The sequence below is a fragment of the Grampus griseus genome (genome assembly GCF_964374135.1).
Source record: "Grampus griseus genome assembly, chromosome: 18".
In the NCBI taxonomy this organism is placed as follows: domain Eukaryota; kingdom Metazoa; phylum Chordata; class Mammalia; order Artiodactyla; family Delphinidae; genus Grampus; species Grampus griseus.
Window position 1 is genome coordinate 6450725 of NC_139012.1, and position 14433 is coordinate 6465157.

A 14433-nucleotide genomic window follows, 5' to 3' on the forward strand; every position below is an offset into this window, starting at 1 on the left:
ATTGTAATCAAGATGCTTTTCTTGCTCATTTTCTCTTATTTTGACTCTTTATCATATTAGGCAGCCCTACTCCCACCCCAGAGGTTAAGTGCTTGGTTTGGGTTGTGACCTCACCCATACCCACAGAACGGTTGGTTCAGTGGTCGGTTGCACATCTGGCCCATGATGTCCGTGGTCGAGTGAATGTTGTGGGAAAATCCCATGTTTGGATAATGATACCACAGAAGGCAGCGTCTTCAGAGTGGTCTGGCTGGCAAGACCCGACTCTGGAGTGACCCCAGTTGGATTGGCCGGACTGACTGCCAGGTGGAGCTGTCAGTCCCCTCTGAGCAGGGAACTGGGGTGGAGAAACATTTGTCTGACCAGTTTTACCACCTTAACATGGGTTTGAGTCTCCTGTTTGCATGTAAACTAAAGAAAACGGGAAAAAACCATGTAGAACCAGTGCATCTCATCAAGACATGTTAGTGGTTGGTTGTCTTTAGTCATCACATCAACACTTCACCTTCTGCATTTTCACATTTTTGTTGTCTCGTAGACAGAGGCCCCTCAACCATAATGAAAAGTCATGATAATTAACCACATGTTCTTCATTATGCCCGGGGCTTTGAACGTGTCTCCCCACAGCTAGTAGACATTTCAGCCACATGTAGGATAAGAAACTACAGGATTTCAGAATCTTTTCTTTTAAGGAAAATGAGCAGCAGAATTTTAAAGCAGAAGCATGAAATGCGAGTGATTGCAAGTCTCACTGAAGTGGCAAATAACACGCTCCATGTTGAGTATCTGATATTTGCTTTCTGGTGCGCTTTTGATCTCAGAACACCTAGCAGGGCTGGGGTGGATGGAGTTTTGCTGACTTGTTGCATCAGTGCTAAAGATGAAAGAAAACAGTCTCCGCATTCACCCTGGTGTTGATTGTCCTATAAATAGGAAACTAGTCAGTTAACCTTGCCTGTTGTCATACCGAGAGCTTTATTAAAAATAAGCAGTGCGTGCCAGGGTAGCTGAATGTGGGATTTCTGCTTAGATGCCCACAACTCTTTCAAATACTTCATTAAAATGTGCACGAGGACTCCTTCGGTGCTGTGAGCAAAAATATTGTTATGGAAACTGAGGTCTGTTATCATAGCTTTGGTGATTTGCAGTGATTATTTAATAAATGAGTTTATGTTTGAAAATATCCAATGTGATAATACGAATTTACACCCTGCATCCTATTTCTTTTATTTTGACACATATGGAGGATGCTGTTTTGTTTTGACACCCAGAAGAGATGCTCTTTTTGTTAAAAATCGCTGAACAGTAATGAGCTTCTAGTTAACGATCTTACCAGATTTCCCTAACATAAGGAAATCTGATACTGATGAATCTATAGCATTCTACAATAAGTAATCTTAGATGTGTGCATCATTTCCAAGGGAGTTTTTAATTGGCCTTACCAGGACTTGTCAGAAGATTTGCTGTGTAGGTCTTGTCTGGATACAAAGTACATCCTGCAAGCCAGAGCAGGATGCAGACCATGGTGTGAGGAGGGAATGATACTCTGTCACCTACATGACACCCTCTTCAGCTTGAGAGCAGAGCCCTTAGCAGTGGTAGCTTGTGCATGGGAACAAGCTACCGTTCCTCTCTCAGCGTGAGTAGAACTAGTCTTCCTCCTAAGAGGGCACAAGGGTGAACAAGAAATTTGAAGAGCAAGTGGTGTCCTGAAAAGGGCGCTGGGCTGGAATCTGGAAGTCAGGCCAGCTTGCAAATGGGTGCTGCTGGGAGTGTCCGTTCAGGTCTCCAGGAGCCCCTTTTCCAGGAGCAAAATCAAAGGGCTGTTCAGAAATGCTGGAAAGACCCTTCCCGCGTCAAAGTGCGTGTGACTCTATGGATATGGTTTTATAATTTCATTTTACTGCTGTAAAGGAAACACCTGTGTCTATGCTGCTGGGTAGAGAGGGCACATCCTTTCCCTTCCTCATCATAATCCGTTATCTGTGAAACAGCAAATAAACCCATTCAAAACTCTGCAATGGAAAGTTGTTACCCAGGCTTGCCTAATCATTCCTTCTCTTTAACAGGAGAGAAACATCATATCCTGTTAGAAAAACAGAGAAGTGTATCTCCTATAGTCAGACTACTAGGATTTAAAATTTAGCTCCAGTATTTATGTGCTGCAAAACCTCATGCAAGTTAATAACTTTTTCCGTGCTTCAGTTTTCTCACCTGTAAAGGGGATAATGATAGTATTTACCTTTTAGGATTATGGGCATTGAGGAAAGAATCCCCTATGAGGAATATAGGAAGGAATCAATAAAATATCAGTTATTCTTTTGATTTTCTTGAACAAATTAGAAACTGGTATGAAACTAAATTAATAAGAATGAACATTCTGAGGTGCCTGGGGGTTTATCACAATGGTTAGTCAATCTTACCAGATAGGAGATAAAACAGTTTATTAGTGACTGTGTTAGTCAGCTCAGGCTGCCATAACAGAACACCACAGACAGGATGGCTTAAACAACAGAAATTTATTTTCTCACAATTCTAGATGCTGGAAATTTCAAGATCAAAGTGTCTTCAGGGCTGGTTTCTGATGTGGCCTCTCTCCTCGGCTTGTAGAGTCACCTTCTCAGTAAGTCCTCACATGGCCTTTCCTCTCGTTACTGAACTCAGGTCTGGCTGCTCGCTGCTTGAAAGCCAATACTCAAGAGACAAGTGTTGGTAGACAGGAAAGTTTGCTTTATTCCAGAGGCTGGCTATCGGGGGAGAAGGCAGACTCGTGTCCGAAGGCCAGCTCCCCACCGCTGATCTGTCAGTGGTCAAGAGCTTTTAAAGCGGAGTTTCAGGGGTGTATAGGCAGAGGAAAGGGGCTCCATGCAGAAACAGCACAGTCAGCTCTGGCTCTCATCTTGACATTGGTCATCAGTGGTCTGATCAACATCACCTTGCTTGTTTTAAGTACAGTTAATCTTCAGTTCCAGGGTCAGTTTGTTCCCATTTCCTTGAGGCCAGTTCTCAGAATTGTGGCAGCTTATGTCATGGCTACAGCCTGGTCATTGTGTAGTTAACATCTTCCACCTGGTGTGGGTTTCAGTGTCTGTAGACAGCTCACAGGATATGGCTCAGAATATCATCTGCAGCCCTTGAGGAGGAGCTAAAGATCATTAACTTTGTTTAATGACTAAAGTATTAATATTTGGTCTTGTTTGACTGCTTTCCTCTGCATTTTCTCACTTCTCTGATTAAATTTATTCTTTGACTAAAGTTTTTCTATGGACAAAAGAGAGGTGGAAGACATGGGGGTGGCGTCTCCTGAGAGGGCCCATAGGGTCCTGCTCTGTTTCACTCTGTGCATGTGGGTAGGAAGGAGGGATCTCCAGTGTCTCTTCCTCTTCTTATAAGGACATCAGTCTTATAAGATTAAGGCCCCATTCTTGAAATCTAAGTCAACTTTAATTACCTTTCTAAAGACTATTTCCAAATACAGTCACACTGGGGGTTAGGGCTTCAGTATATGAATTTGGGGGAGGGGGGAGCACAATTTAGTCCATAACAGTAACATTTCAATAGATACAAAATTCAGAAGAGACTGCTGCCTTGTCTTTACCTCTACATGGTTTCACAGCATGTGATAAATGGTGTTAGCTTCTTCATTTTCATTGAAATCAAAATTATATTGGAATAAGGGATGACTAATATGGGCTTAACATATTTCCACTTAGACTGATAATGTCTTAGCAAAAGACAAGGCTTTGATATTCCTTAGAAATTTGTCTAGAGGTTGACTAATATTTTTATTTTAGCTTTCTCAGATATGTTTTAATAAACTGTTTTTTGTTATTATCTGATAATATTCAATGAAGATAAATTGGAAAACACAGATCCATAGATAAACGTGTAGTAGAACCAAAACCTGTCCTTGTCATAGTACTCAGAGGTAACTCGGGGTTATTGTAACATTGTCCTTTATAGTGAATCACAGCCATTATGGCCTGTTAACTGAGGTGAATATCCTAAGAGTATAAGCTGTTGGGTCAATGCATGTGTTTTTGTGTGTGTGTGTGTGTGTGTGTGTTTTGCGGGATGCAGGCCTCTCACTGTTGTGGCCTCTCCCGTTGCGGAGCACAGGCTCTGGACATGCAGGCTCAGCGGCCATGGCTCACGGGCCCAGCCGCTCCGCGGCATGTGGGATCCTCCCGGACCGGGGCACGAACCCGTGTCCCCTGCATCGGCAGGCGGACTCTCAACCACTGAGCCACCAGGGAAGCCCCATGTGTTTGTTTTTGAGGCGCATTGAGTTTGATACACCATGGAGACACTTAAGAGATGTCCACAGGGTATTGGGCTTCTGAATAGGGAGATCAGCAGCTTGGAGGAGAAGGCTGACTTGCAGACAGACGTTTGTGCGCATCTGTATATGGGTAGTGACTGTTGTGGATTCCTGCGTGTGGGTGAAGTTGCTAGAGGATACACATCCAAGAGGAGGGGTCTGCTGACCAACAGCAGCACTTTGGGCACAGTGCCTCAGGCCCACAGTACTTTTAGGGGCCCATGAAAATATTTCAATTTATTTTAAAATCAAATGGAAAAAGAAGAAAAAAATTAGGGTCAAAGAAAATGTCCTAATTTTATTTCCATGTCAGAATAAAACAGCATGTTCAGGGGCCATAGGAATCTATTAAATTTTGCCTAAAACAGAAAAAAAATAAATGTTTAAGTGTTTAAAAAGTATTTTTTAATATTGATAGTATTATGGTAGTAAGGTTCAATGAAGGCAAAAATTCTTAGGGCCCACGATGTTATATTGTGGCCCTGGTATGATAGAAACCTGGAAAGAGCAGTCTTAAAAAGATTTTGGAAGAAAAAATACCTACACAAATGTCCCATGGGGCTACCACAATTCACTTTCTCATATGCCCCAGGCCCCGAGGACAAGCAATGACATTTTTCTACAGATCTCTCTGGTCCCAGAAGGCAGCATGGAGATGGTCCCTCTGTTCTGAGATTGTTATTTTCCTATTATACCTCAGTTACATTTATAAAGCTCTTTTTTTCATGCCAGCCTAAGTGGTTTTCAGAGTTATTAATTTTAATGTTTAATAAACCAGTTGCCATAGCAACAATCATATCACAGATGTTCTGTTAAAGCCTCTCCAAAGCATACACCTTTGTCAATATGTTATTTTGAACATCTCAAAGGATAAATACTTGAAACAGCCAACGCATCTCTCAGGTTTCAAGCTCACAATTTGCATCACTAATTATATACTCTCTTCAAAGAATCAAAGAATATATAGTATTTAAGAGAAGGTTGATGAGCTAATTTATAGAATATAATACAGGAAGAGGTCAAAATAACACTTCTCACTGTTGGAAATGAAGTGTAAGATCAAGAAATCAAAAGTTATAATCATGGAATATGTATATACATATATGTTTTTTAAAATGTTAATTATAAACCACAAGTGCCACGAATGATTCACAAGTTTTAACTCCATAGGTATTTTTCTCCAGTGAGTGGCACTGATTGTTATTTTGCTTGTAGAGTGTGGACTCCCGGCATGCATGGGTCACTGCCTGGGAAATTATGCAATGTTGGTTAACTTTCTTTATCCCTATCTCTTATCTGATCTTGACATGAAGGCATTGAAACTATCTCAAAACCTTGATGAATTTTTCCAAAATTCAAATGATAATATTTAATAACAACATATTTTAATGACTAATTAAATGCTTTTGACTCTGGTTTCCTTTTCTGTTTTTTTTTATTAAGGCTTTTTAAAATTGCTTTTTTATTAACAGAAGGTAATAACAAATAACATTGGCTAAACATCACTCTGAAACTTAGAAAAACAACAATTTTCCCCCTAATTTTCATCTGCTTCTTTGGAAGAACCAGAAGGAGAAACTCAGGGGTGACAGACTTCATTCTGATCTTGACCCGTCATGGGAGCTGGTCACTGAACCATCTCTTGCCCTCACTTCCTTGTTTGCAGAGCGGCGAGAACTCCTGGTTTATATCACGAGGTCCAAGTTAGGACCAATGACCATGAATTGTTTTCTGAAGGAGCCCCAGGCCTTCCCCTTCTGAGATGTGGTTTGGACATGGACTACAGTCAGAGTTGGTTTAGACGGTCAGTGTGGGAAGTGAGTTTTTAGTGAATTCATGTGCAGAGGGTAGAGGAAGAGGTCGATGTTTCTCGTGAGAGTTTATGCACGGTTGTGTGAGTTAAACGTTGTTTTTCCTCTTCCCCAGCTCTGGAGAGGCAGGACAAGCCTTGTCTTATGTCTCCCAAGGGTTGGAACCTTTGGCTCCTTCTGAATACCAGCCTGCCCTGTACTAACACCGGATGTTTCCACGACAGAAACTCCACATCCATCTGTGTAAGGATGCATGACAAATTTCATTTAGAGCAGCGGTATAAGAGTCATATTCAAATGTGAGGCAAGAGTGAGCACAAGGCTTTTATTTGTTCTTTAAGAAAAAATTATGTCTTTGTGAGTTTAAATCATCAGCCATGCTGCAGGAAGAAAAATGGGTTGTAGGCTGGCTTGGTTTCTTCATGACTGTGTGAAAGTGGGCCATTAAGATCTCCCTGAAAGATTACAGACCTGCTCATTAATTTTAAATCTCAGACCTTTGAATTAGGATAACACGAACAATTGAATTTAAAATAATTTTTTTTTTAAAAAATGGGTCCTCTATCATCTCTGAGAACCCTGAGGCTATGTAAAAATATGGTACACAAGGCCTTGCTTTATTTACCTGGGAGAATGTTATGGTCTATTAAGTTGGTCCTTTTAATTTAACAGTGAGTTCATGGAATGCTTTCCAGTCAATATTTGTAGAAAAGTAAAAAACAAAATGGGCATTTTTTTAAATCTTCTTTTTAGATTTTATGTTTTGTGGTTGGGGTTGGTGTCTTGGGTGACCAACTGTTTCATAGGTCAAGATGCGTATTCGCTTCTTCATTGGGACCCACGTGACACCACTGACATCTGCAGATCTGCATCCTTTTCTGGCTCCTCTTTGGGATTAAAGATGCATGTTTGCAAGATGAGAAGCAGAGATAACAGCGATGGTTTGCCCTGGGGAGCACAGTGATGCTGATTGGACCATTCCTGGATTATGGCCTTCTAGCATGATGCTCTTTCATGTTATTTCCTCATAGTTTCTCTATGCGATAAACCCCACCCAAAATATTTTTTTCCTAGCTCAAAAAAAACACAAAAAACCAGTTTAAAAGATACCCTTCAAAGTGACAGTACTCTCAGTTGAAATATTTTTGGAAGAAAAATTAAGTCTTATTTTAGGTTCACTTTAGAAAATTTGTTTTACTGTTTCAAAAATAGACAGAAAATAGCGTAGATTCTTTTATTTTGGAAATCTGAGCTCTTTGCCTCAGAAAATGAGGAAACATTCTTCTGCTTTTCATCACTTACAGTGATACTATTGATATTATTGTACACATTTTTTTTTCTTCTGTATCAGATACACCATACGCTTCCTGAGTATATATTCCAAACTACTAAGAACATGTTTTTCCAGTTTGCTTAATTGTCAGTATAATTATAATTAAATAATTTTCTTCCCCAAAATGTTTGTTTAGGCAACAGATTTCTGCATATTTGAAAACCTAATAAAATGTTTTATTTTAAAGCTCTTCACTCCAAATAGACAATTCTGCACTGTTGAGTAGTTGTTTAAAACCAAATAAACGGTTTGGCTATTATGTCGAGAGAAAAAAAAAAAAGCATGGCTTGTGATGGATATTGTCAATGTAGCCACCAAGTTGAAGATGATGAGGGAGTTGTTAGCTCTTATTTAGGAAACTTTCAGGAAGGTCTAGAGCTGCTGGAAAACAGGATTGTCCACGTTGACCCTTGGGAGTAAGTTGTCTTTCAGACCACTTAGGGTCCAAATTTGGGGAACATATTCTGTATGTCAGAACATGGTCGACTGCCATTTTAGATTGATTATTGCTTATTTCAAGTTTATGATGCCATTTCTGTTTTCCCTGCATTTCCACACTTCCCGGAAGACTTCCTGAAATCATTCAAGTTTATCCTCATTTTTTATGCCTACTGACCAGTCAGTCCTTAAATAACCACTTTCAATCTAGAGTTTACCTTATCCTTTTGCAGTAACTTTTCCTAAGTCATCAAGAATAATCTTACAACAAGGTTCGGTGGCTTTTTTTCATGTTATGACTCACACCGTCTCTGAAGTGTTCCGCTTCATTTGTTGAACATCTTAGGTTCTCCTGGTTTTCAATCTGTGTCTTTGAGCACTCATTCATTCTCCCTTTTTTCTTCCACTGCATTTCCCATCAGTGTCTCTTTTGGAATGAGTAGTTTGATCTCTCTCTCTCTGTCTCTGTCTCTCTCTCTCTCTAAATATATGCAGAAGAAATATATAAGAAGAAATGGAGTGCAGTTAGTTATAAATGTTTAACTATAAGCCAGTTATTTAATCTCCTTACACTAGCTGGTATGCTTGTTATAAAATCCAGCTCGTTCCCTATGTCTTTATTTGCCGTGTGAACTATTAATAGAGGTAATCTAAAACCACAGAACCTGAATCCCTCGCTCCCACACAGAGGTGGCCTGTGGCTTTTGGCATCCCTTTAACTTGTCTCTAGAGTTCAAGTCTACAGCCAATAGAAGCAGCCCTCTGGCTAGAGCCTGCATCCCTGTTCTGTACAGTGTGTTGAAGAATACACATTGCACCTCTGCCTCTGGTATGTTGGAGCACGTTAAATGTCATCTAGCCATAAGGCAGGGGAACACTGCAGGAGAGGATGTGCTTTCTCTGAGTCATGCTGCTTTCAAAAGAAATGGCACTGATTTAAATCTGCATGGCAAACTTGCCTGAGCTAGAATTTGACCAGAACCCTAGGGTTAATAGCTTTGCTCTTTGAGAGAGCTCCAAGCTATTTTCATTCCAGGCCACTTTTACATTTACATAGTCCATATCACTGAAGCCCCAAGGTACTTTGCCAACAAGAAGCAGATATTTACTTAGTAAAGTTAATGTACCTCCCCAATGCTTTTTAGCCTTCGGGCACATTTTCAGGTAATAACAAAAAAAATGTATATATATTCCTTTTAGTTTCTAAAATAGAAAGAATAAGGGGATATAACCCAAAGCTGGATATGCTTAAAAAAGATAATTACAATGGTAGGTCCATTTAAAATCTCATGACAACCCTTCCATATTTATTATTCCAGTATTTTAATTCACTCTTAGGCCACTTAAAAGAAAAAATAAACATTAAAATCAGGAGAAATCAGCCAGTGTGCCGTAGCAAATGTGTACTAGGGTATGCAACCCACCTCGGGACCACAAGCACATGATAAATTAGATAAGGCCAAGAGATCTGAGCTCAGATCTGAGCTCCTAACTTTTAAGCAGACGTTCTGATCAATAACAGTTACGGAGTGTGTCAGTGGCCATGAGTCAGGATGCTTCTTGTTACAAGTGAGAGAAAACCCAACTTAGCTCTGCTTAAGCAAAATACAATACTTTATTGGCTTGTATAACTAGCAGTTCAGGAAGAGCTGATGTAAGAGCTCAGAGATCACCACCAGAATATGGTCGATCTCATTTTACATCTATTTGTTAAGCTTCATCTGTGTGAACTTTATTTTTAGATACCAGCACCTACGGAAAGAGAGGAACACTTTCCCAGTGTCCCCAACTAAAACCCCAGACTGGAGTATTAGAGGACCCCAAATAGCCCAATTTGTGAAAGTGCCCACTTCAGAACCAAGCATGATGGCCAGAGACATGGAAGGTGCTGATTCTCAAAAGTGATATCAGACATCATGTCTCCAAGTCAATGAGAATGATGTCCTCTGGCCTCCACCTCCTGGGGCTGGGGGTGTAGTCAGCCTGACCCTACCAGCGAAGATGGTGGTCACCCCAAGCAGAGTGCGGGTTTTCTGTTGCCACAGAAGCTTACTGCTGGGGCCAGAAAACATCAAAATTCATTATAGACAATAATTAATAAAATCCACTGACACTTCTAGCTCAGCTGGGCCCCAGCTGGTTGCCATTGCTACTTCATAAAAATTAAGACATTAGCCCAGTTTTTGAGCACTTACTGTAAACTGGATCCTATGTTAAATAATTTAGTGAGATTTTTCTAATTTATTTCTCACAGCAATCCTGTGAGGTAATTATAATTATTATTCCTTTTTAGAGCTAAGGAAACTGAAATGCAAAAAAAATGTATAAGTAATATGCACAAGGTCACGTAGCTAGTGAAAGGAAAACTGAGTTTGGACACAGGTCTGATTACAAAGCCTGCATCTGTGCTCATAAAGAAGATAGATAGAATACTGGTTGAAAATGTAGATTCAAATCTAGTTTCCACCACTCAGTAGCTATAATTCTTTAAATCTTTCCCCTAGGCTTTGGATATTTCCTCCTGTAGCTAATGTCTGAACACTTAAAATTATTGTTCCTGTTAAGCCAGGTACCTGCAGTGACTTGTGATTAAAAATCATCCTTAGAACTCCAATGTCTATCAGCGTCATTTTGCAAGGTGGGCATGTTAATTACTCCAGGGAATTTTACTTAACTCCACCAACCTTCACTTCCAATGTTCTTCCGTGGGATCCTTTTTTTCTTTTCTCTGGTTTAGCTTGACTCAGAGTCTGTGCAATCCTCTATAAAGTGGCTTCTTCCGTGCTGTATGTTCCTTGCCTACATACTGCCTGGTACTCAGTACCACTTTGTGCCGACTCTGTTCCACATCTACCTTGATCATCAGGCCCAACTCTCCCAGCTGTAGTAGCACAGTCAGAGAGAGATCCCAGCAGACCCAGTTTCTCTAGACCCGGTCCTCTTAAAGGCACAGGAGAATGAGAGTCTACTTTTTCCTAGTCCCTGGTTCCTTCCAGGTAGTGATTTTAATATGTGGGACCAGAGAGACAATATACAAATGCAACCACATGATTAAATGTTACCCATGATGACTTGGTTAGATTCAGAGGGAGGAACAAAGCTCAGCACTCTCCAAACACACTTGTTCATCAGCTTCTCCCAGACTTCCTTGCTGGTCTTGCCTGAAGGTGGGGTTAATTAACCCTCTGTAGATGGGTCTCAAATCACTCGTTACCTCATTTGCACAGAGTTACGATATCATTAAGAGGTGAAAGGATCCAGTTTAGCCTCAGTTGGATGCTCTGTTCTAGCAGATCAAGATCTAGCTGGATTCTTGGCTCACCTCACTTTTGTGGTTGAAGACACTCTATTTATATGATCTATCCTCAACAAAGTACACTCTTCCAATATAATAAACTTCCTCCCAGGTTGGTCAGTAGTGCCCCCTCAGATTTATGTGATTGTTGACAGATAGAATGACAAAGTAAAGGATGAATATATGCAGGAGTCAGCAAAAAAAAAATAAACAGTGCTAGGACAATGGATCGCAGCTCCATTTGTTAAGCAAGTAATTCTTGACTATTTTGTATGTGATGTTAGACTAATAGACCCTTAAACATAGTAGTGGACAAGATAGACATGGATCTTCCTTCATGTCTTTGGTTGAATGATATGATATTGCTGATATTCCGTACATAAATGTCATTTTCATTTGTTTCAACTAATTGAAAGGGATGCTAATATTTAAATAGAGGACCTCAAAATGGGGTGACAGGAAGAGCAAATCACATTGAGTGAATCATAAATAATATTTTATGGTCCCTCACTGGCTCCTTAGCTTTAAATAATTTAATTAAATTGGACTCAGTTTCACAAGGAATCAGGAACTAAGATAAGAATCATTGCAGGGAGTGGTATCAAAACTATAAAGTCTGTGTATAAAAATGCATTTGCAGGTATATTGTTCAACTCAAGAATTTGACATAGAACTTAGTGAAAGTCTATAACACTCTCCTGTCAGTTTTAAGAAAATAAATAATTTATTTATTAAATATAGGGCAAGAGGTCCCTAAGCAATTTTCCACACAGGTAATTGAAAGTAAACATATCGCAGATTAGTATTTCCAGTGTTTGACTTTTTGTTCAATCTAAATTTGGCCATGCAATGCTGAGATGTAACACAATAAGACAGAGTTGCTTTTTTTTTGTTTTGTTTTCATAAACAAGTTTCTGCATGGGCCTGAATATTTATAATATGAAGGCTATTTGGTCAAAAGCAGAAAGTATGTTTGAACTGAAGCAAACCAAGTTTTCAAAAGTACACCTTTTAAGATTACTGCCCAACTATTTAATAAAATGACTTTTGCCTGGCCAAGCCTTATCACCTTTTCTAAAAGGTGAGAATATTCTTCTTGAATTGGAGACGTGCAAATTAAAAAATTATCCTTCTAGACTAAAAAGAGAAGACAATATATTATCAACTTCGGGTTTTCTCATAAATGAAAATATATTCCTATCTCATTTATTAATTATAGTCAGAAGATTATCCTTCATCTTGCCTTATCTCTGTAAATGATAATAATTCCAGAACTATTGCCACTCGATTGTTCTGTGAAAGCAAATTTATAAAGCCAACAATTATTCAGAAATAAGTTTTCTTATATGCAGATTTTTTTCATACCCTTTGTTCCCAATTTGTATTTGGATCTGAAAATCGATAAAGTTACTAGTTTAGAAATAGTTAACTGTGACTTTTTATTTTAGGAAACACAAATGAGGATGCACTTCTCCATAGGGCCTTTTTCACATTCTTTTAACAACCAAATAATTCCCAATTTTCTGGTGTGTAAATTTCGTGTGATCAGTACAAATAAACAAAGGGACAAGATTTGGGCAGTTGAAACCCATTGTTTTACAATGTCTTTGTTTATAATCTTTCATAATTCATCCTTAGAAATGGCCTTCCTGGTAATTACTTACCTTTAATGTCTTCATTTTCATTTAAATGTTCAGTGATCAGGATAATTAGAATTAATTTGGCCTTGTCATTTTATGGAAATGGAGCTTCTGCCACTTATCAGGAGCTTCCTGCAGGCAGTGTTACCAGAGAAATATGTGACTCCACCACTTCACACACTGGGTTATAGTCTTTGGTTAAAGTGGTAACAGTAGGACCTGGCCTGATTCCAGTTTAAATTTATGCCATTTTTGATAGAGGCTTGTGGGCAGTCAAGCTGGGAGCCTTGCTTGTTGTGAATGGCATTGTGTGTCATGACTTGGTTCTCTGCAAACAATGCAAGGAACTTCTGCCTCCATTCATCTGGGTATTTTACAGGCCCAGATTGACCCTGCAGTTAGAACGAAAGGAAATCTTCCTTTGTATTAAGATGGAAAAATACCAATCCTAACTTTTTTTAGGATTTTAGGTGGAATACAGGAAAGAAATGTTTAAGAAGTTTAATACCGGAAAGCTTCTAAGAAGAGAGTGTGCCAGTGAATTTTCAAACTGGAAGGGACTTTTTGCATTACCTAGCCTAGAGTTTTCCAGTCACAGAAAAAAGTAAATTTTCACTGTCATCCCCAGTCACCCCCTGTCATACCTTTGCCTCAGCAATAGCATTGGCTTTCCCATCATTTTTATCCTTTCCTGGGAAACATTTAGATAAGGTAAACAATTTAATTGACTACCAATCTGGGGAGAAATAGCACATATCTAGATTTGTCAAATGCTTTATTATTTAAGGCTACCCTGTGAACCTGTCGCATTTTCAAAATTTGAACCTTGTTCTTCTGTGAAGCCTACTTTTAACTCTACCGCACTTTAAACTTGATCTTTATTCTTTGTCTTCTCAGGAAGGAAGATTATGTGACCCATATCTTTATTACTCTGAATTATCATCAGTAATAAAATACTTTACAGTTAGATATGAGGAGAAATGCTTGCTCTGGATAACTCCAATTACTATGAGTTTGAATACATTAGAAAGAAGGCCGAGATTAAGTAGTTTCAAGCAATTTATTTTGCTTATGATTTTGTGGGTCAGGAAGTAAGGAAGGGTTTGGGCAAAGCTGGAGTCCCTCCTGTGGGTAGAGTCCAATGTTGTTGGCTGGGGTTGCAGTCATGTGTGGTCTGGACATCTAAGACGGCTTGTTCTCATGGCTGGGGAGGGGTAAAAATCTCATCTATCCGTGGGAGGTGGAGTAAAGAATTTTCAAACATGTTTTAAAACTGTCATAGAGTGTGAGAAAGCTGAGAGGCTCTGTATTCAAGAGGAAAGATACTTTAAATTGCCCAAGGGATGTGGCTGATAGCGATGATTCAGTGAAATGCAAGTGAAGTAAAACAATGGGATCTGCACTGGAGAATCCCAGTGAGAAAAGCCTTTGACAGTGAGCTGGAGCCAGCCCACATGACTTGCAAGAGCCAGTTATCCACGTTTTCTCAATCCCAACCCTCATTTGGTGGTGTTGTATTGATAGCTTGAAAAGGCCACAGTGGGATATTTACACCACAGAAATTGGCAGACACTACAAATAAGGGTTTTCCCTCC